Source organism: Oncorhynchus masou, chromosome 21 (assembly GCF_036934945.1).
Source record: "Oncorhynchus masou masou isolate Uvic2021 chromosome 21, UVic_Omas_1.1, whole genome shotgun sequence".
Lineage (NCBI taxonomy): Eukaryota > Metazoa > Chordata > Actinopteri > Salmoniformes > Salmonidae > Oncorhynchus > Oncorhynchus masou.
In genome coordinates this window covers 56,226,317-56,251,044 of record NC_088232.1, presented here as the reverse complement: position 1 = coordinate 56,251,044, position 24,728 = coordinate 56,226,317, and the positions used below count along the sequence as shown (strand labels likewise).

At 47.8% G+C, this 24,728-nt stretch overlaps 1 pseudogene; it reads right to left on the bottom strand.

The window, feature by feature from the left end:
• The window catches only part of LOC135508556 (attractin-like), a 194,836-nt pseudogene that overhangs the window by 146,316 nt on the left and 23,792 nt on the right, over positions 1-24,728 (bottom strand).

The following is a 24,728-nucleotide window of genomic DNA, read 5'->3' as shown; positions in this document are numbered from 1 at the left end:
TTGTATTTGGGACAAATCATTCACTAAACCCTAAACCAAATCGTGTAATGAATAATGTTGAAATTGTACAAGTTGAGGTGACTGAACTGCATGGTGTAACCCTGGACTGTAAACTGTCATGGTCAAAACATATAGATACAACAGTAGCTAAGATGGGGAGAAGTCTGTCCATAATAAAGCGCTGCTCTGCCTTCGAATAGCACTATCAACAAGGCAGGGACTCTAGTTTTGTCGCACCTGTTCAGTTGTGTGGTCAGGTGCCGCAAAACGGTACATAGGAAAATTGAAATTGGCTCATAACAGGGCTGCACGGCTGGCCATTGGATGGACACAGAGAGCTAACATTGACATATTAATCTCTCCTGGCTCAAAGTGGAGGAGAAATTGACTTCATCACTACTTGTATTTGTGAGAGGTATTGACATGTTGAATGTACCGAGCTGTCTGTTGAGCACACAGCTCAGACACCCATGCAAACCCCACAAGACAGGCCACCAGAGGTCTTCACAGTCCCCAAGTCCAGAATAGACGATGGCACATGCATACACATGGATTTTGTGTCATAGATATGTGGTAGTAGAGTAGGGACCTGAGGACACACACTTAATGTGTTGTGAAGTCTGTAATTCATGTATTGTAATGTTTTTACAATTGTATAACTGCCTTAATGTTGCTGGACCACAGGAAGAGTAGCTGCTGCCTTGACAGGAACTAATAGGGATCCATAATAAACCCCAGGAAGAGCAGCTGCTGTCTTGGCAGGAACTAATGGGGATCCATAATAAACCCCAGGAAGAGTAGCTGCTGTCTTGGCAGGAACTAATGGGGATCCATAATAAACCCCAGGAAGAGTAGCTGCTGCCTTGGCAGGAACTAATGGGGATCCATAATAAACCCCAGGTAGAGTAGCTGCTGCCTTGGCAGGAACTAATGGGGATCCATAATAAACCCCAGGAAGAGTAGCTGCTGCCTTGACAGGAACTAATGGGGATCCATAATAAACCCCAGGAAGAGTAGCTGCTGCCTTGGCAGGAACTAATGGGGATCCATAATAAACCCCAGGAAGAGTAGCTGCTGCCTTGACAGGAACTAATGGGGATCCATAATAAACCCCAGGAAGAGTAGCTGCTGCCTTGGCAGGAACTAATGGTGATCCATAATAAACCCCAGGAAGAGTAGCTGCTGCCTTGGCAGGAACTAATGGTGATCCATAATAAACCCCAGGAAGAGTAGCTTCTGCCTTGGCAGGAACTAATGGTGATCCATAATAAACCCCAGGAAGAGTAGCTGCTGCCTTGGCAGGAACTAATGGGGATCCATAATAAACCCCAGGAAGAGTAGCTGCTGCCTTGACAGGAACTAATGGGGATCCATAATAAACCCCAGGAAGAGTAGCTGCTGCCTTGGCAGGAACAAATGGGGATCCATAATAAATACAAATACAGTACTTACGCTGTAATCATCTGGTAGTCTGAGGAGTTGAAGACGTAACCCCCGACGACCCACATGATCCCCTGGTCCACTACAGCCTTGTGGGAAGCCCTGGCCAGACCTGGCTCGGGGTACTCCTCCCGCTGCCAGAACGAGGAGTTGGCTGGGACGGACAGAGAGCAGTCTGGACCTGATGGAGAAGAGAAGATGAATGAGTGACGTATTAGGTCTCCACGACTAGCCTGGTCTCCACGACTAGCCTGGTCGCTACGACTAGCCTGGTTATATGCAGCCTATCACTTAGGAACACCATACATTATATTTTAAAAAAAAACATACAGTTGAAGTTGGAAGTTTACATATACTTAGGTTGTAGTCATTAAAACGAATTTCTTGTCAACAAACTATAAAGTTTTGGCAAGTCGGTTAGGACTTTGTGCATGATAAGAAATTTTTCCAATAATTGTTTACAGAGCTATTTCAGATTATTTCATTTTCTTATTTCATAATTCACTGTATCACAATTCCAGTGGGTCAGAAGTTTTACATACACTAAGTTGACTGTGCCTGTAAACAGCTTGGAAAATTCCAGAAAATGAGGTCATGTCTTTAGAAGCTCCTGATAGGCTAATTGACACATTTGAGTCAATTGGAGGTGTACCTGTGGATGTATTTCAAGGTCTACCTTCAAACTCAGTGCCTCCTTGCTTGACATCATGGGAAAATCTAAAGAAATCAGCCAAGACCTCAGAAAAAAATTATTAGACCTCCACAAGTCTGGTTCATCCTTGGGAGCAATTTCCAAATGTCTGAAGGTACCACGTTCATCTGTACAAACAATAGTACGCAAGTATAAACACCATGGGACCACGCAGCCATCATACCGCTCAGAAAGGAGACGCGTTCTGTCTCCTAGAAATGAACGTACTTTGGTGCGAAAAGTGCAAATCAATCCCAGAACAACAGCAAAGGACCTTGTGAAGATGCTGGAGGAAACAGGTACAAAAGTATCTATATCCACAGTAAAACAATTCTTATATCGACATAACCTGAAAGGCCGCTCAGCAAGGAAGAAGCCACTGCTCCAAAACCGCCATAAAAAAGCCAGGCAATGGTTTGCAACTGCAGATAGGGACAAAGATGGTACTTTTTGGAGAAATGTCCTCTGGTCTGATGAAACAAAAATGGAACTGTTTGGCCATAATGACCATCGTTATGTTTTGAGGAAAAAGGGGGCGGCTTGCAAGCCAAAGAATACCGTCCCAACCGTGAAGCATGGGGGAGGCAGCATCATGTTGTGGGGGTGCTTTGCTGGGACTGGTGCACTTCACAAAATAGATGGCATCACGAGGAAGGACAATTATGTGGATATATTGAAGCAACATCTCAAGACAGTCAGGAAGTTAAAGCTTGGTCGCAAATGGGTCTTCCAAATGGACAATGACCCCAAGCACACTGGGAATGTGATGAATGAAATAAAAGCTGAAATAAATCATTCTCTACTATTATTCTGACATTTCACATTATTAAAATAAAGTGGTGATCCTAACTGACCTAAAACAGGGAATTTTTACTAGGATTAAATGTCAGGAATTGTGGAAAAACTGAGTTTAAATGTATTTGGCTAAGATGTATGTAAACTTCCAACTTCAACTGTAAATATGTTGAAATGGAACCAAATTATTAATGAAACCAAAGTGCTGTATAAAATTAAATCAAATAGCATAGGACACTGAAAATGTTCCAATCAAAATGCTATTGCACAGAGAACTGAACAGTCAGATGCACTGCATATACTGAGAATGTGTAGTGAGGTTGTTTCCTGCTATTCGTTGATTTCAGCAGTGCATCCCATATCTAATGACCAGCTGTTGTCAAAGCCTAAATGAGTATGACATCAGGCATTTAAAGTACACTAGATTATTTTTAAATGTTGCATTCTATTAAACAGTATTTTTCGCATACTCAAACGGCCTATATTAAGGATGCAAGTATGGCTATTAGGACACGCCCACTATCTAAAACCTCATATCTTAACCTTCATAATGAAATAAATGACATCCTGGACTTCCCCCACCAGGCTGCCAGCTGGAATACTAATGTCCTGTTGAACCCCATTTCCCCTCTAGACGAGAGAATGGGTCCATTTGGAGCCTGACAGCATCAATAAGCCTACAGCTGATTATAACGTCTCTCCAGTATTCTGTTGTCCAGGCACCATGACAGTGTAATAAACAGTCTGTCTCCATGACAACACACTGTCAGTGTTCCAAAATTGCACCCTACTCCCAATAAATCAAACGAAACCTTATTTGTCACATGTCCCGAATATAACAGGTGGAGACCTCACCTCTTACTGACAAGCACTTAACCAACAATGCAGGTGAAGAAAGAGTTAAACATTTACTAAATCAATGAAAGAAAAAATTAAATAGAAAGTAAGACAATAAAATAACAATAAAGAGGCTATATACAGGGGTTACAATGAGACACCAAGAGAAACCGAGTGAGACCGTATGAGAGAAACAGAGCGAGTCCGTATGAGAGAAACAGAGTGAGAGAAACAGAGTGAGACCGTATGAGAGAAACAGAGTGAGACCGTATGAGAGAAACAGAGTGAGACCGTATGAGAGAAACAGAGTGAGAGAAACAGAGCGAGACCGTATGAGAGAAACAGAGCAAGAGAAACAGAGTGAGACCATATGAGAGAAACAGAGCGAGACCGTATGAGAGAAACAGAGCAAGAGAAACAGAGTGAGACCGTATGAGAGAAACAGAGCGAGAGAAACAGAGTGAGACCGTATGAGAGAAACAGAGTGAGACCGTATGAGAGAAACAGAGTGAGACCGTATGAGAGAAACAGAGTGAGAGAAACAGAGCGAGACCGTATGAGAGAAACAGAGCAAGAGAAACAGAGTGAGACCGTATGAGAGAAACAGAGCGAGACCGTATGAGAGAAACAGAGCGAGAGAAACAGAGCGAGACCGTATGAGAGAAACAGAGCGAGAGAAACAGAGTGAGACCGTATGAGAGAAACAGAGCAAGACCGTATGAGAGAAACAGAGCGAGAGAAACAGAGTGAGACCGTATGAGAGAAACAGAGTGAGACCGTATGAGAGAAACAGAGCGAGACCGTATGAGAGAAACAGAGTGAGAGAAACAGAGTGAGACCGTATGAGAGAAACAGAGCGAGAGAAACAGAGTGAGACCGTATGAGAGAAACAGAGTGAGACCGTATGAGAGAAACAGAGCGAGAGAAACAGAGTGAGACCGTATGAGAGAAACAGAGCGAGAGAAACAGAGTGAGACCGTATGAGAGAAACAGAGCGAGAGAAACAGAGTGAGACCGTATGAGAGAAACAGAGCAAGACCGTATGAGAGAAACAGAGCGAGAGAAAGAGTGAGACCGTATGAGAGAAACAGAGCGAGACCGTATGAGACCAACAGAGTGAGACCGTATGAGAGAAACAGAGCGAGACCGTATGAGAGACACAGAGTGAGAGAAACAGAGTGAGACCGTATGAGAGCAACAGAGTGAGACCGTATGAGAGAAACAGAGTGAGACCGTATGAGAGAAACAGAGCGAGAGAAACAGAGTGAGACCGTATGAGAGAAACAGAGCAAGACCGTATGAGAGAAACAGAGCGAGACCGTATGAGACCAACAGAGTGAGACCGTATGAGAGAAACAGAGCGAGACCGTATGAGAGACACAGAGTGAGAGAAACAGAGTGAGACCGTATGAGAGAAACAGAGTGAGAGAAACAGAGCGAGACCGTATGAGAGAAACAGAGTGAGAGAAACAGAGCGAGACCGTATGAGAGAAACAGAGTGAGAGAAACAGAGCGAGACCGTATGAGAGAAACAGAGTGAGAGAAACAGAGTGAGACCGTATGAGAGAAACAGAGTGAGAGAAACAGAGTGAGACCGTATGAGAGAAACAGAGTGAGAGAGACAGAGCGAGACCGTATGAGAGAAACAGAGTGAGAGAAACAGAGTGAGACCGTATGAGAGAGAGAAACAGAGTGAGACCGTATGAGAGAAACAGAGCGAGAGAAACAGAGTGAGACCGTATGAGAGAAACAGAGCAAGACCGTATGAGAGAAACAGAGTGAGACCGTATGAGAGAAACAGAGTGAGAGAAACAGAGTGAGACCGTATGAGAGAAACAGAGCGAGAGAAACAGAGTGAGACCGTATGAGAGAAACAGAGCAAGACCGTATGAGAGAAACAGAGTGAGACCGTATGAGAGAAACAGAGTGAGAGAAACAGAGTGAGAGAAACAGAGTGAGACTGTATGAGAGAAACAGAGTGAGAGAAACAGAGTGAGACCGTATGAGAGAAACAGAGTGAGAGAAACAGAGTGAGACCGTGAGAGAAACAGAGTGAGACCGTATGAGAGAAACAGAGTGAGAGAAACAGAGTGAGACCGTATGAGAGAAACAGAGCGAGAGAAACAGAGTGAGACCGTATGAGAGAAACAGAGTGAGAGAAACAGAGTGAGACCGTATGAGAGAAACAGAGTGAGAGAAACAGAGTGAGACCGTATGAGAGAAACAGAGTGAGACCGTATGAGAGAAACAGAGCGAGACCGTATGAGAGAGAAGACCATGAGAGAAACAGAGAGAGAAACAGAGTGAGACCGTATGAGAGAAACAGAGCGAGAGAAACAGAGTGAGACCGTATGAGAGAAACAGAGCGAGAGAAACAGAGTGAGACCGTATGAGAGAAACAGAGTGAGACCGTATGAGAGAAACAGAGCGAGAGAAACAGAGTGAGACCGTATGAGAGAAACAGAGCGAGAGAAACAGAGTGAGACCGTATGAGAGAAACAGAGCAAGACCGTATGAGAGAAACAGAGCGAGAGAAACAGAGTGAGACCGTATGAGAGAAACAGAGCGAGACCGTATGAGACCAACAGAGTGAGACCGTATGAGAGAAACAGAGCGAGACCGTATGAGAGACACAGAGTGAGAGAAACAGAGTGAGACCGTATGAGAGCAACAGAGTGAGACCGTATGAGAGAAACAGAGTGAGACCGTATGAGAGAAACAGAGCGAGAGAAACAGAGTGAGACCGTATGAGAGAAACAGAGTGAGACCGTATGAGAGAAACAGAGCGAGACCGTATGAGACCAACAGAGTGAGACCGTATGAGAGAAACAGAGCGAGACCGTATGAGAGACACAGAGTGAGAGAAACAGAGTGAGACCGTATGAGAGAAACAGAGTGAGACCGTATGAGAGAAACAGAGTGAGAGAAACAGAGCGAGACCGTATGAGAGAAACAGAGTGAGAGAAACAGAGTGAGACCGTATGAGAGAAACAGAGTGAGAGAAACAGAGTGAGACCGTATGAGAGAAACAGAGTGAGAGAAACAGAGCGAGACCGTATGAGAGAGAGAAACCGTATGAGAGAAACAGAGTGAGACCGTATGAGAGAAACAGAGTGAGAGAAACAGAGTGAGACCGTATGAGAGAAACAGAGTGAGAGAAACAGAGTGAGACCGTATGAGACCGTAGAGAAACAGAGTGAGAGAAACAGAGTGAGACCGTATGAGAGAAACAGAGTGAGAGAAACAGAGTGAGACCGTATGAGAGAAACAGAGTGAGAGAAACAGAGTGAGACCGTATGAGAGAAACAGAAGACAGAGTGAGAGAAACAGAGTGAGACCGTATGAGAGAAACAGAGTGAGAGAAACAGAGTGAGTGAGAGAAACAGAGTGAGACCGTATGAGAGAAACAGAGTGAGAGAAACAGAGTGAGACCGTATGAGAGAAACAGAGTGAGAGAAACAGAGTGAGACCGTATGAGAGAAACAGAGTGAGAGAAACAGAGTGAGACCGTATGAGAGAAACAGAGTGAGAGAAACAGAGTGAGACCGTATGAGAGAAACAGAGTGAGAGAAACAGAGTGAGACCGTATGAGAGAAACAGTGAAGAAACAGAGTGAGACCGTATGAGAGAAACAGAGTGAGTGAGAGAAACAGAGTGAGACCGTATGAGAGAAACAGAGTGAGAGAAACAGAGTGAGACCGTATGAGAGAAACAGAGTGAGACCGTATGAGAGAAACAGAGTGAGAGAAACAGAGAGAGAAACAGATGAGAGAAACAGAGTGAGAGAGAAACAGAGTGAGACCGTATGAGAGAAACAGAGTGAGAGAAACAGAGTGAGACCGTATGAGAGAAACAGAGTGAGAGAAACAGAGTGAGACCGTATGAGAGAAACAGAGTGAGAGAAACAGAGTGAGACCGTATGAGAGAAACAGAGTGAGAGAAACAGAGTGAGACCGTATGAGAGAGAGAAACAGAGACCGTATGAGAGAAACAGAGTGAGAGAAACAGAGTGAGACCGTATGAGAGAAACAGAGTGAGAGAAACAGAGTGAGACCGTATGAGAGAAACAGAGTGAGAGAAACAGAGTGAGACCGTATGAGAGTGAGAGAAACAGAGTGAGACCGTATGAGAGAAACAGAGTGAGAGAAACAGAGTGAGACCGTATGAGAGAAACAGAGTGAGAGAAACAGAGTGAGACCGTATGAGAGAAACAGAGTGAGAGAAACAGAGTGAGACCGTAGAGAAACAGTGAGAGAAACAGAGTGAGACCGTATGAGAGAAACAGAGTGAGACCGTATGAGAGCACAGAGTGAGAGAAACAGGGTGAGACCGTATGAGAGAAACAGAGAAACAGAGTGAACCATGAGAGAAACAGAGTGAGACCGTATGAGAGAAACAGAGTGAGACCGTATGAGAGAAACAGAGTGAGAGAAACAGAGTGAGACCGTATGAGAGTATGAGAGAAACAGAGTGAGAGAGAGAAACAGAGTGAGACCGTATGAGAGAAACAGAGTGAGAGAAACAGAGTGAGACCGTAGAGAAACAGAGAGAAACAGAGACCGAGAGAAACAGAGCGAGAGAAACAGAGCGAGAGAGACAAATGAGAGAAACAGAGTGAGAGAAACAGAGTGAGACCGTATGAGAGAAACAGAGTGAGACCGTATGAGACAAACAGAGTGAGACCGTATGAGACAAACAGAGTGAGACCGTATGAGACAAACAGAGTGAGAGAAACAGAGTGAGACCGTATGAGAGAAACAGAGTGAGAGAAACAGAGTGAGACCGTATACAGAGAGAAACAGAGTGAGACCGTATGAGAGAAACAGAGTGAGACCGTATGAGAGAAACAGAGTGAGAGAAACAGAGTGAGACCGTATGAGAGAAACAGAGTGAGAGAAACAGAGTGAGACCGTATGAGAGAAACAGAGTGTAGAGAAACAGAGTGAGACCGTATGAGAGAAACAGAGTGAGAGAAACAGAGTGAGACCGTATGAGAGAAACAGAGTGAGAGAAACAGAGTGAGACCGTATGAGAGAAACAGAGTGAGAGAAACAGAGTGAGACCGTATGAGAGAAACAGAGTGAGAGAAACAGAGTGAGACCGTATGAGAGAAACAGAGTGAGAGAAACAGAGTGAGACCGTATGAGAGAAACAGAGTGAGAGAAACAGAGTGAGACCGTGATGAGAGACAGAGTGAGAGAAACAGAGCGAGAGAAACAGAGTGAGACCGTATGAGAGAAACAGAGTGAGAGAAACAGAGTGAGACCGTATGAGAGAAACAGAGAGAGAGTGAGAGAAACAGAGTGAGACCGTATGAGAGAAACAGAGTGAGAGAGAGAAACAGAGTGAGAGAAACAGAGTGAGACCGTATGAGAGAAACAGAGTGAGAGAAACAGAGTGAGACCGTATGAGAGAAACAGAGCGAGAGAAACAGAGTGAGAGAAACAGAGTGAGAGAAACAGAGTGAGACCGTATGAGAGAAACAGAGTGAGACCGTATGAGAGAAACAGTGAGAGAAACAGAGTGAGACCGTATGAGAGAAACAGAGTGAGACCGTATGAGAGAAACAGAGGAACGAGACCGTATGAGAGAAACAAGTGAGACCGTATGAGAGAAACAGAGTGAGACCGTATGAGAGAAACAGTGAGAGAAACAGGGTGAGACCGTATGAGAGAAACAGAGCGAGAGAAACAGAGCGAGAGAAACAGAGTGAGAGAAACAGAGTGAGACCGTATGAGACAAACAGAGTGAGACCGTATGAGAGAAACAGAGTGAGAGAAACAGAGTGAGACCGTATGAGAGAAACAGAGTGAGAGAAACAGAGTGAGACCGTATGAGAGAAACAGAGCGAGAGAAACAGAGCAGAGAGAAACTGAGACCGGAGAGAAACAGAGTGAGAGAAACAGAGTGAGAGAAACAGAGTGAGAGAAAGAAACAGAGTGAGACCGTATGAGAGAAACAGAGTGAGACCGTATGAGAGAAACAGAGTGAGACCGTATGAGACAAACAGAGTGAGAGAAACAGAGTGAGACCGTATGAGAAACAGAGTGAGAGAAACAGAGTGAGACCGTATGAGAGAAACAGAGTGAGAGAGAGAAACAGAGTGAGACCGTATGAGAGAAACAGAGTGAGAGAAACAGAGTGAGACAGTATGAGAGAAACAGAGTGAGAGAAACAGAGTGAGACAGTATGAGAGAAACAGAGTGAGACCGTATGAGAGAAACAGAGTGAGACCGTATGAGAGAAACAGAGTGAGACCGTATGAGAGAAACAGAGTGAGAGAAACAGAGTGAGACCGTATGAGAGAAACAGAGTGAGAGAAACAGAGTGAGAGTGAGAAACAGTAGAGAGTGAGAGAAACAGAGTGAGACCGTATGAGAGAAACAGAGTGAGAGAAACAGAGTGAGACCGTATGAGAGAAACAGAGTGAGAGAAACAGAGTGAGAGAAACAGAGTGAGACCGTATGAGAGAAACAGAGTGAGAGAAACAGAGGAGAGTGAGAGAAACAGAGTGAGAAACAGAGTGAGACCGTATGAGAGAAACAGAGTGAGAGAAACAGAGTGAGTGAGAGAAACAGAGTGAGAGAAACAGAGTGAGACCGTATGAGAGAAACAGAGAGACCGAGAGAAACAGAGAAACAGAGTGAGACCGTATGAGAGAAACAGAGTGAGAGAAACAGAGTGAGACCGTATGAGAGAAACAGTGAGAGAAACAGAGTGAGACCGTATGAGAGAAACAGAGTGAGAGAAACAGGGTGAGACCGTGGAGAGAAACAGAGTGAGAGAAACAGAGTGAGATATGAGAGAAACAGAGTGAGAGAAACAGAGTGAGACCGTATGAGAGAAACAGAGTGAGAGAAACAGAGAGAGAAACAGAGTGAGAGAAACAGTATGAGAGAAACAGAGAGCGAGAGAAACAGAGTGAGACCGTATGAGAGAAACAGAGTGAGAGAAACAGAGTGAGACCGTATGAGAGAAACAGAGTGAGAGAAACAGAGTGAGACCGTATGAGAGAAACAGAGTGAGAGAAACAGAGTGAGACCGTATGAGAGAAAGGAGAGAAACAGTGAGACCGTATGAGAGAAACAGATGAGAGAAACAGAGTGAGACCGAAACATGAGAGAAACAGAGTGAGTGAGAGAAACAGAGTGAGACCGTATGAGAGAAACAGAGAAACAGAGTGAGAGAAACAGAGTGAGACCGTATGAGAGAAACAGAGTGAGAGAAACAGAGTGAGACCGTATGAGAGAAACAGAGTGAGAGAAACAGAGTGAGACCGTATGAGAGAAACAGAGTGAGAGAAACAGAGTGAGACAGAGTGAGACGTATGAGAGAAACAGAGTGAGAGAAACAGATGAGACCGTATGAGTGAGAGAAACAGAGTGAGACCGTATGAGAGAAACAGAGTGAGAGAAACAGAGTGAGACCGTGAGAAACCGTACAGAGAGAAATGAGAGAAACAGTGAGAGAAACAGAGTGAGACCGTATGAGAGAAACAGAGTGAGAGAAACAGAGTGAGACCGAGAGAGAAACAGTGAGAGAAACAGAGTGAGACCGTATGAGAGAGAGTGAGACGATGAGAGAAACAGAGCGAGACCGTATGAGAGCAACAGAGTGAGAGAAACAGGGTGAGACCGTATGAGAGAAACAGAGCGAGAGAAACAGAGCGAGAGAAACAGAGTGAGAGAAACAGAGTGAGACCGTATGAGACAAACAGAGTGAGACCGTATGAGAGAAACAGAGTGAGAGAAACAGAGTGAGACCGTATGAGAGAAACAGAGTGAGAGAAACAGAGTGAGACCGTATGAGAGAAACAGAGCGAGAGAAACAGAGCGAGAGAAACAGAGTGAGAGAAACAGAGTGAGAGAAACAGAGTGAGACCGTATGAGAGAAACAGAGAGACCGTAGAGACAAACAGAGTGAGACCGTATGAGACAAACAGAGTGAGAGAAACAGAGTGAGACCGTATGAGAGAAACAGAGTGAGAGAAACAGAGTGAGACCGTATGAGAGAAACAGAGTGAGAGAAACAGAGTGAGACCGTATGAGAGAAACAGAGTGAGAGAAACAGAGTGAGACCGTATGAGAGAAACAGAGCGAGAGAAACAGAGTGAGAGAAACAGAGTGAGACCGTATGAGACAAACAGAGTGAGACCGTATGAGAGAAACAGAGTGAGACCGTATGAGAGAAACAGAGTGAGAGAAACAGAGTGAGACCGTATGAGAGAAACAGAGAGACCGAGAGAAACAGAGTGAGACCGTATGAGAGAAACAGAGTGAGACCGTATGAGAGAAACAGAGTGAGACCGTATGAGAGAAACAGAGTGAGAGAAACAGAGTGAGACCGTATGAGAGAAACAGAGTGAGAGAAACAGAGTGAGACCGTATGAGAGAAACAGAGTGAGAGAAACAGAGCGAGACCGTAGAGAGAAACAGAGCGAGACTGTATGAGAGAAACAGAGTGAGAGAAACAGAGTGAGACCGTATGAGAGAAACAGAGTGAGAGAAACAGAGTGAGACCGTATGAGAGAAACAGAGTGAGAGAAACAGAGCGAGACCGTATGAGAGAAACAGAGTGAGACCGTATGAGAAAACAGAGTGAGACCAGTATGAGAGAAACAGAGCGAGACCGTATGAGAGAAACAGAGTGAGAGAAACAGAGTGAGACCGTATGAGAGAAACAGAGAGCGAGACCGTATGAGAGAAACAGAGTGAGAGAAACAGAGTGAGACCGTATGAGAGAAACAGAGCGAGAGAAACAGCGAGAGAAACAGAGTGAGAGAAACAGAGTGAGAGAAACGGAGTGAGACCGTGAGAGAAACAGAGCAAGACCGTATGAGACAAACAGAGTGAGACCGTATGAGAGAAACAGAGTGAGAGAAACAGAGTGAGACCGTATGAGAGAAACAGAGTGAGACCGTATGAGAGAAACAGAGTGAGAGAAACAGAGTGAGACCGTATGAGAGAAACAGAGCGAGAGAAACAGAGTGAGACCGTATGAGAGAAACAGAGCAAGACCGTATGAGAGAAACAGAGTGAGACCGTATGAGAGAAACAGAGTGAGAGAAACAGAGTGAGACCGTATGAGAGAAACAGAGTGAGAGAAACAGAGTGAGACCGTATGAGAGAAACAGAGCGAGAGAAACAGAGTGAGACCGTATGAGAGAAACAGAGTGAGAGAAACAGAGTGAGACCGTATGAGAGAAACAGAGTGAGAGAAACAGAGTGAGAGAAACAGAGTGAGACCGTATGAGAGAAACAGAGTGAGAGAAACAGAGTGAGACCGTATGAGAGAAACAGTGAGAGAAACAGAGTGAGACCGTATGAGAGAAACAGAGTGAGAGAAACAGAGTGAGACCGTATGAGAGAAACAGTGAGAGAAACAGGGTGAGACCGTATGAGAGAAACAGAGTGAGAGAAACAGAGTGAGACCGTATGAGAGAAACAGAGTGAGAGAAACAGAGTGAGACCGTATGAGAGAAACAGAGTGAGACCGTATGAGAGAAACAGAGTGAGACCGTATGAGAGAAACAGAGCGAGACCGTATGAGAGCAACAGAGTGAGAGAAACAGGGTGAGACCGTATGAGAGAAACAGAGCGAGAGAAACAGAGCGAGAGAAACAGAGTGAGACCGTATGAGACAAACAGAGAGACCGTATGAGAGAAACAGAGTGAGAGAAACAGAGTGAGACCGTATGAGAGAAACAGAGTGAGAGAAACAGAGTGAGACCGTATGAGAGAAACAGAGCGAGAGAAACAGAGCGAGAGAAACAGAGTGAGAGAAACAGAGTGAGAGAAACAGAGTGAGAGAAACAGAGTGAGACCGTATGAGAGAAACAGAGTGAGACCGTATGAGACAAACAGAGTGAGACCGTATGAGACAAACAGAGTGAGACCGTATGAGACAAACAGAGTGAGACCGTATGAGAGAAACAGAGTGAGAGAAACAGAGTGAGACCGTATGAGAGAAACAGAGTGAGAGAAACAGAGTGAGACCGTATGAGAGAAACAGAGTGAGAGAAACAGAGTGAGACCGTATGAGAGAAACAGAGCGAGAGAAACAGAGCGAGAGAAACAGAGTGAGAGAAACAGAGTGAGACCGTATGAGACAAACAGAGTGAGACCGTATGAGAGAAACAGAGTGAGACCGTATGAGAGAAACAGAGTGAGAGAAACAGAGTGAGACCGTATGAGAGAAACAGAGTATGAGAGAAACAGAGAGAAACAGAGTGAGACCGTATGAGAGAAACAGAGTGAGAGAAACAGAGTGAGACCGTATGAGAGAAACAGAGTGAGAGAAACAGAGTGAGACCGTATGAGAGAAACAGAGTGAGACCGTATGAGAGAAACAGAGCGAGACCGTATGAGAGAAACAGAGTGAGAGAAACAGAGTGAGACCGTATGAGAGAAACAGAGCGAGACCGTATGAGAGCAACAGAGCGAGACCGTATGAGAGCAACAGAGCGAGACCGTATGAGAGAAACAGAGTGAGACCGTATGAGAGCAACAGAGCGAGACCGTATGAGAGCAACAGAGCGAGACCGTATGAGAGAAACAGAGTGAGACCGTATGAGAGCAACAGAGCGAGACCGTATGAGAGAAACCCAGCGAGAGAAACCCAGCGAGAGAAACCCAGCGAGAGAAATTATAAAACAGAGTGAGAGAAAGAGAGAAAAACAGGGTTGGTCCTGGTCGGTCCCTGGATGGGAGACCAGATGCTGTTGGATGGCCAGTAGGAGGCACTCTTTCCTCTGGTCTAAAAAAATGTCCCAGTGCCCCAGGGCAGTGATTGTGTAGGGACACTGCCCTGTGTAGGGTGGTGTCTTTCAGATGGGACGTTAAACGGGTGTCCTGACTGAGGTCATTAAAGATCCCATGGCACTTATCGTAAGACTAGGGGTGTTAACCCCGGTGTCCTGGTTAAATTCCCAATCTGGCCCTCAAACCATCACGGTCACCTAATCATCCCCAGTTTACAATTGGCTCATTTATCCCCCTCCTCTCCCCTGTAACTATTCCCCAGGTCAATGAGTCTTCTTAATCAACTTACCTGGTAAAATAACTGAAAAATAAATGTATTTCAGCAGAATTGGGTGAATTTTCACCCATTCCTCCTGACAGAGCTGTTGTAACTGAGTCAGGTTTGTAGGCCTTCCTGCTCACACAAACTTTTTCAGTTCTGCCCACACATTTTCTATAGGATTGAGGTCAGGGCTTTGTGATGGCCACTCCAATACCTTGACTTTGTTGTCCTTAAGTCATTTTGCACAACTTTGGAAGTGTGCTTGGGGTCATTGTCCATTTGGAAGACTCATTTGCAACCAAGCTTTAACTTCCTGACTGATGTCTTGAGATGTTGCTTCAATATATCCACATAATTGTCCTTCCTCGTGATGCCATCTATTTTGTGAAGTGCACCAGTCCCTCCTGCAGCAAAGCACCCCACAACATGATGCTGTAAAGACATTGCTAATGACTTGTGTCATGCACAAAGTAGATGTCCTAACCGACTTGCCAAAACTATAGTGTGTTAACAAGAAATTGGTGGAGTTTTAATGACTACAACCTAAGTGTATGTAAACTTCCTACTTCAACTGTACGTATTAGGTCATAGACAATGTGATGAGGCTCTTATACGTAGAACACAATCAGAGGTCAATGACATTAGTGGCTGAGTGTATGAGTGCTGATCGATAAGCATACATACTCCGAAATTATTACTGAATACTGGCCTTTTAGTTAGATAAGAGACTGTGCCCACCTTGCCACCCAGGCTGGCATCGACATGTCTTTGTGTCCTGAAGGCAGTGTCCCCTGTCAGGCCAACCACAGTCTGACAGGCAGTAAGGGACATCACAGGCCTCGCCCTTCCAATTGGATTCACAGTAACAATAAACAGCACCTGTTGAGTTCCCAACGCGACACTCCCCTCGGCCAGAACAGTTGTTAGGACACGTGTTCACACTGAGGGACGGGAGGAAGAGAGAGGCGACAGGGGGAGGGGAGGAAGAGAGAGGCGACAGGGGGAGGGGAGGAAGAGAGAGGCGACAGGGGGAGGGGAGGAAGAGAGAGGCGACAGGGGGAGGGGAGGAAGAAGAGAGGCGACAGGGGGAGGGGAGGAAGAGAGGCGACAGGGGGGGGAGGAAAGAGAGGCGACAGGGGGAGGGGAGGAAGAGAGAGGCAACAGGGGGAGGGGAGGAAGAGAGGCGACAGGGGGAGGAAGAGAGGCGACAGGGGGAGGGGAGGAAGAGGCGACAGGGGGAGGAAGACAGGGGGAGGGGGGGGAGGAGAGAGAGGCGACAGGGGGAGGAGGAAGAGAGGCGACAGGGGGAGGGGGGAGGAAGAGAGGGAGGGGAGGAAGAGGCGACAGGGGGAGGGGAGGAAGAGAGGCGACAGGGGGAGGGGAGGAAGAGAGGCGACAGGGGGGGGGAGGAAGAGAGGCGACAGAAGGGAGGGGGAGGAGGAAGAGAGGCGACAGAGGGGGAAGGAAGAGAGGCGACAGGGGAGGGGAGGAAGAGAGAGGCGACAGGGGGGGGGAGGAAGAGAGAGGCGACAGGGGGAGGGGAGGAAGAGAGGAAGGGGGGGAGGAAGAGAGAGGCGACAGGGGGAGGGGAGGAAGAGAGAGGCGACAGGGGAGGGGAGGAAGAGAGAGGCGACAGGGGGAGGAAGAGAGGCGACAGGGGGGAGGAAGAGAGGCGACAGGGGGGAGGAAGAGAGGCGACAGGGGGGAGGAAGAGAGGCGACAGGGGGAGGAAGAGAGGCGACAGGGGGAGGAAGAGGCGACAGGGGGAGGAAGAGAGAGGCGACATGGGGGGAAGAGAGGGACTAGGGGGAGGAAGAGAGGCGACAGGGGGGAGGAAGAGAGGCGACAGGGGGAGGGGAGGAAGAGAGAGGTGAGAGAGAGAGACATAAGACGGGAAGAAGGAGTGATGAGATTAGAAGGTATTTAAATATACTGATTAATTGTTCAATCAAGTGTAATGATGTATGCTAATGAGGAGACAAAGGGGTTCATAATATAAAACTCTACAACGTCAAATATTGTAGAACGAAGAATGACAGACACACATTAGACTGCATCTATTTCATGTTATTCTGGCTGCAGCAGTCGACAGGTTTGGTGTTTGGGCTCGTTGAGACACTACAGAGAGAGAGAGACTGGGGCACGTTGAGACACTACAGAGAGAGAGACACTGGGGCACGTTGAGACACTACAGAGAGAGAGACACTGGGGCACGTTGAGACACTACAGAGAGAGACACTGGGGCACGTTGAGACACTACAGAGAGAGAGACACTGGGGCACGTTGAGACACTACAGAGAGAGACACTGGGGCACGTTGAGACACTACAGAGAGAGAGAGAGACTGGGGCACGTTGAGACACTACAGAGAGAGAGACACTGGGGCACGTTGAGACACTACAGAGAGAGAGACACTGGGGCACGTTGAGACACTACAGAGAGACACTGGGACACGTTCAGACACTACAGAGAGACACTGGGGCACATTGAGACACTACAGAGAGAGACACTGGGGCACGTTGAGACACTACAGAGAGAGACACTGGGGCACGTTGAGACACTACAGAGAGACACTGGGGCACGTTGAGACACTACAGAGAGAGACACTGGGGCACGTTGAGACACTACAGAGAGAGAGAGACTGGGGCACGTTGAGACACTACAGAGAGAGAGGGACTGGGGCACGTTGAGACACTACAGAGAGAGAGAGAGAGACTGGGGCACGTTGAGACACTACAGAGAGAGAGACTGGGGCACGTTGAGACACTACAGAGAGAGACACTGGGGCACGTTGAGACACTACAGAGAGAGAGACACTGGGGCACGTTGAGACACTACAGAGAGAGAGACTGGGGCACGTTGAGACACTACAGAGAGACACTGGGGCACGTTGAGACACTACAGAGAGAGAGACACTGGGGCACGTTGAGACACTACAGAGAGACACTGGGGCACGTTGAGACACTACAGAGAGACACTGGGGCACGTTGAGACACTACAGAGAGACACTGGGGCACGTTGAGACACTACAGAGAGAGAGGGACTGGGGCACGTTGAGACACTACAGAGAGAGAGACTGGGGCACGTTGAGACACTACAGAGAGAGACACTGGGGCACGTTGAGACACTACAGAGAGACACTGGGGCACATTGAGACACTACAGAGAGAGACACTGGGGCACGTTGAGACACTACAGAGAAAGACACTGGGGCACGTTGAGACACTACAGAGAGACTGGGGCACGTTGAGACACTACAGAGAGAGAGGGACTGGGGCACGTTGAGACACTACAGAGAGAGAGAGAGAGAGACTGGGGCACGTTGAGACACTACAGAGAGACACTGGGGCACGTTGAGACACTACAGAGAGACACTGGGGACACGTTGAGACACTACAGAGAGAGAGGGACTGGGGCACGTTGAGACACTACAGAGAGAGAGAGAGAGACTGGGGCACGTTGAGACACTACAGAGAGAGACACTGGGGCACGTTGAGACACTACAGAGAGACACTGGGGCACATTGAGACACTACAGAGAGACACTGGGGCACGTTGAGACACTACAGAGAGACACTGGGGCACGTTGAGACACTACAGAGAGACACTGGGGCACGTTGAGACACTACAGAGAGACACTGGGGCACGTTGAGACACTACAGAGAGACACTGGGGCACGTTGAGACACTACAGAGAGACACTGGGGCACGTTGAGACACTACAGAGAGAGACACTGGGGCACGTTGAGACACTACAGACACTACAGAGAGACACTGGGGCACGTTGAGACACTACAGAGAGAGACACTGGGGCACGTTGAGACACTACAGAGAGAGACACTGGGGCACGTTGAGACACTACAGAGAGAGACACTGGGGCACGTTGAGACACTACAGAGAGAGACACTGGGGCACGTTGAGACACTACAGAGAGAGAGACTGGGGCACGTTGAGACACTACAGAGAGAGAGAGACACTGGGGCACGTTGAGACACTACAGAGAGAGAGACACTGGGGCACGTTGAGACACTACAGAGAGAGACACTGGGGCACGTTGAGACACTACAGAGAGAGACACTGGGGCACGTTGAGACACTACAGAGAGACACGGGCACGTTGAGACACTACAGAGAGACACTGGGAGACACTACACTGGGGCGTTGAGACACTACAGAGAGAGACACTGGGGCACGTTGAGACACTACAGAGAGACACGGGCACGTTGAGACACTACAGAGAGACACTGGGGCACGTTGAGACACTACAGAGAGAGACACTGGGGCACGTTGAGACACTACAGAGAGACACTGGGGCACGTTGAGACACTACAGAGAGAGACACTGGGGCACGTTGAGACACTACAGAGAGACACTGGGGCACGTTGAGACACTACAGAGAGACACTGGGGCACGTTGAGACACTACAGAGAGAGACACTGGGGCACGTTGAGACACTACAGAGAGAGAGGGACTGGGGCACGTTGAGACACTACAGAGAGACACTGGGGCACGTTGAGACACTACAGAGAGACACTGGGGCACGTTGAGACACTACAGAGAGAGACACTGGGGCACGTTGAGACACTACAGAGAGACACTGGGGCACGTTGAGACACTACAGAGAGACACTGGGGCACGTTGAGACACTACAGAGAGACACTGGGGCACGTTGAGACACTACAGAGAGACACTGGGGCACGTTGAGACACTACAGAGAGACACTGGGGCACGTTGAGACACTACAGAGAGAGACACTGGGGCACGTTGAGACACTACAGAGAGAGACACTGGGGCACGTTGAGACACTACAGAGAGAGACACTGGGGCACGTTGAGACACTACAGAGAGAGACACTGGGGCACGTTGAGACACTACAGAGAGAGACACTGGGGCACGTTGAGACACTACAGAGAGAGACACTGGGGCACGTTGAGACACTACAGAGAGAGAGACACTGGGGCACGTTGAGACACTACAGAGAGAGACACTGGGGCACGTTGAGACACTACAGAGAGAGAGACACTGGGGCACGTTGAGACACTACAGAGAGACACTGGGGCACGTTGAGACACTACAGAGAGAGACACTGGGGCACGTTGAGACACTACAGAGAGACACTGGGGCACGTTGAGACACTACAGAGAGACACTGGGGCACGTTGAGACACTACAGAGAGACACTGGGGCACGTTGAGACACTACAGAGAGACACTGGGGCACGTTGAGACACTACAGAGAGAGACACTGGGGCACGTTGAGACACTACAGAGAGAGACACTGGGGCACGTTGAGACACTACAGAGAGACACTGGGGCACGTTGAGACACTACAGAGAGAGACACTGGGGCACGTTGAGACACTACAGAGAGACACTGGGGCACGTTGAGACACTACAGAGAGACACTGGGGCACGTTGAGACACTACACTGGGGCACGTTGAGAGAGACACTGGGGCACGTTGAGACACTACAGAGAGAGACACTGGGGCACGTTGAGACACTACAGAGAGAGACACTGGGGCACGTTGAGACACTACAGAGAGACACTGGGGCACGTTGAGACACTACAGAGAGACACTGGGGCACGTTGAGACACTACAGAGAGACACTGGGGCACGTTGAGACACTACAGAGAGACACTGGGGCACGTTTGAGACACTACGTTGAGACACTACAGAGAGACACTGGGGCACGTTGAGACACTACAGAGAGACACTGGGGCACGTTGAGACACTACAGAGAGAGACACTGGGGACACTGGGGCACGTTGAGACACTACAGAGAGACACTGGGGCACGTTGAGACACTACAGAGAGAGACACTGGGGCACGTTGAGACACTACAGAGAGACACTGGGGCACGTTGAGACACTACAGAGAGACACTGGGGCACGTTGAGACACTACAGAGAGACACTGGGGCACGTTGAGACACTACAGAGAGACACTGGGGCACGTTGAGACACTACAGAGAGACACTGGGGCACGTTGAGACACTACAGAGAGACACTGGGGCACGTTGAGACACTACAGAGAGACACTGGGGCACGTTGAGACACTACAGAGAGAGACACTGGGGCACGTTGAGACACTACAGAGAGACACTGGGGCACGTTGAGACACTACAGAGAGACACTGGGGCACGTTGAGACACTACAGAGAGAGACACTGGGGCACGTTGAGACACTACAGAGAGAGACACTGGGGCACGTTGAGACACTACAGAGAGACACTGGGGCACGTTGAGACACTACAGAGAGAAACACTGGGGCACGTTGAGACACTACAGAGAGACACTGGGGCACGTTGAGACACTACAGAGAGAGTGAGAGACACTGGGGCACGTTGAGACACTACAGAGAGACACTGGGGCACGTTGAGACACTACAGAGAGACACTGGGGCACGTTGAGACACTACAGAGAGACACTGGGGCACGTTGAGACACTACAGAGAGACACTGGGGCACGTTGAGACACTACAGAGAGAGACACTGGGGCACGTTGAGACACTGAGACACTACAGAGAGACACTGGGGCACGTTGAGACACTACAGAGAGACACTGGGGCACGTTGAGACACTACAGAGAGAGAGACACTGGGGCACGTTGAGACACACAGAGAGACACTGGGGCACGTTGAGACACTACAGAGAGAGTGAGAGACACTGGGGCACGTTGAGACACTACAGAGAGACACTGGGGCACGTTGAGACACTACAGAGAGACACTGGGACACGTTGAGACACTACAGAGAGACACTGGGGCACGTTGAGACACTACAGAGAGACACTGGGGCACATTGAGACACTACAGAGAAAGAGAAACTGGGGCACGTTGAGACACTACAGAGAGACACTGGGACACGTTGAGACACTACAGAGAGACACTGGGGCACATTGATACACTACAGAGAGACACTGGGGCACGTTGAGACACTACAGAGAGAGACACTGGGGCACGTTGAGACACTACAGAGTTGAGACACTACAGAGAGACACTGGGCACGTTGAGACACTACAGAGAGACACTGGGGCACGTTGAGACACTACAGAGAGACACTACGTTGAGACACTACAGAGAGAGACACTGGGGCACGTTGAGACACTACAGAGAGACACTGGGGCACGTTGAGACACTACAGAGAGACACTGGGGCACGTTGAGACACTACAGAGACACTGGGGCACGTTGAGACACTACAGAGAGACACTGGGGCACGTTGAGACACTGGGGCACGTTGAGACACAGAGAGAGACACTGGGGCACGTTGAGACACTACAGAGAGACACTGGGGCACGTTGAGACACTACAGAGAGACACTGGGGCACGTTGAGACACTACAGAGAGACACTGGGGCACGTTGAGACACTACAGAGAGAGACACTGGGGCACGTTGAGACACTACAGAGAGACACTGGGGCACGTTGAGACACTGGGGCACACTACAGAGAGACACTGGGGCACGTTGAGACACTACAGAGAGACACTGGGGCACGTTGAGACACTACAGAGAGACACTGGGGCACGTTGAGACACTACAGAGAGACACTGGGGCACGTTGAGACACTACAGAGAGACACTGGGGCACGTTGAGACACTACAGAGAGACACTGGGGCACGTTGAGACACTACAGAGAGACACTGGGGCACGTTGAGACACTACAGAGAGACACTGGGGCACGTTGAGACACTACAGAGAGACACTGGGGCACGTTGAGACACTACAGAGAGACACTGGGGCACGTTGAGACACTACAGAGAGACACTGGGGCACGTTGAGACACTACAGAGAGACACTGGGGCACGTTGAGACACTACAGAGAGACACTGGGGCACGTTGAGACACTACAGAGAGACACTGGGGCACGAGAGACACTGGGGCACGTTGAGACACTACAGAGAGACACTGGGGCACGTTGAGACACTACAGAGAGACACTGGGGCACGTTGAGACACTACAGAGAGACACTGGGGCACGTTGAGACACTACAGAGAGACACTGGGGCACGTTGAGACACTACAGAGAGAGACACTGGGGCACGTTGAGACACTACAGAGAGACACTGGGGCACGTTGAGACACTACAGAGAGACACTGGGGCACGTTGAGACACTACAGAGAGACACTGGGGCCCGTGTGGACTGACGATTCCAACAGAGATCACGACGACACACTGAGCGTAAATATATATTGATTGCAGTTATTCCCGAATTAATGAGCGTTCATGTGCAAAGGATTAGCATTTCAATTAATATAATTATCAACTGTGTGTTGTGATCCCTTTGGTCTTTCCCACTCTGTCTCAGTCCTCACCCACTTCCCTTTGTCCACCAAGACGTCATAACAGCTTAGCCCACTAGGGAACCTCCCCTATCATTTTTGTAACCATATCTACTGTTTGTTTATACATTTCTGTGATTATTTAGTTAGTTAGTAAATAAATGATTGAGACAATTAATGACCCAATGAGACACTACAGAGAGAGAGAGAGAGAGAGAGAGAGAGAGAGACACTGGGGCCCTATGAGACACCACAACTTGAATTGTATCACCATGGAGACGCGACTAGTACCCAGTAGAACTCTGGGTTGTTTGTGTCGTGCCCTTCAAAGATGTTGGGGGTCAGGGCGAACAAGCCTGGTTAACTAACTTCATTATCTCTTCCTGTTAGCCTGGTTAACTTGCTTTATTATCTCTTCCTGTTAGCCTGGTTAACTAACTTCATTATCTCTTCCTGTTAGCCTGGTTAACTTGCTTTATTATCTCTTCCTGTTAGCCTGGTTAACTAACTTCATTATCTCTTCCTGTTAGTCTGATTAACTAACTTCATTATCTCTTCCTGTTAGTCTGATTAAGTAACTACATTATCTCTTCCTGTTAGCCTGGTTAACTTGCTTCATTATCTCTTCCTGTTAGCCTGGTTAACTAACTCCATTGTCCATTCCTGTTAGCCTGGTTAACTAACGTCTTTATCTCTGCCTGCTAGCCTGGTTAACTAACTTCATTATCTCTTCCTGTTAGCCTGGTTAACTAACTTCATTATCTCTTCCTGCTAGCCTGGTTAACTAACTTCATTATCTCTTACTGCTGGCCTGGTTAACTAACTTCATTATCTCTTCCTGTTAGCCTGGTAAACTAACTTCATTATCTCTTACTGCTACTCCCTTTTATATTTAGCAATCCAGCTGACAAAACAAAGTGTCACTTTTCCTCTTTAGGTTAAGAGCTACTGCAGCTACTGTCCAGACTCACCTGTTACCAAGAAGAGGCCATGCAAGGTCAGACTCACCTGTAGGAGACGCTGGATCAGGGCTTACCTATATGAGATGTTGAAGCCAGTCAGGTTATAAGCAGCGTCGCTGAAGAAGTGGAGGAGGGCGTAACCAGACTGTGAAACCACCTCCGGAACAGTCTCGTTGCCATAGCGCTCAGGAACTATCAAACCACTGCAACAAGGATGGACAAAACCCATCAACACCCTGAATAATTCCTCGTTAACCAGGTACATCAACAATTCATCGTTAACCAGGTAAATCAACAATTCATCGTTAACCAGGTAAATCAACAATTCATCGTTAACCAGGTACATCAACAATTCATCGTTAACCAGGTAAATCAACAATTCATCGTTAACCAGGTACATCAACAATTCATCGTTAACCAGGTAAATCAACAATTCATCGTTAACCAGGTACATCAACAACTCATCGTTAACCAGGTAAATCAACAATTCATCGTTAACCAGGTAAATCAACAATTCATCGTTAACCAGGTAAATCAACATCTCTAGTAACATTATGCAGGTCAATAAACATTCAATTAAAAACATTCCACAGTTTAAGTAAAGCAGTTTGAGAACAGATGTCTACTTACAATCACCACCATATACAATCACCACCACCACAAACATACAATCACCACTACCACCATCATCATCATCTACAATCACCACC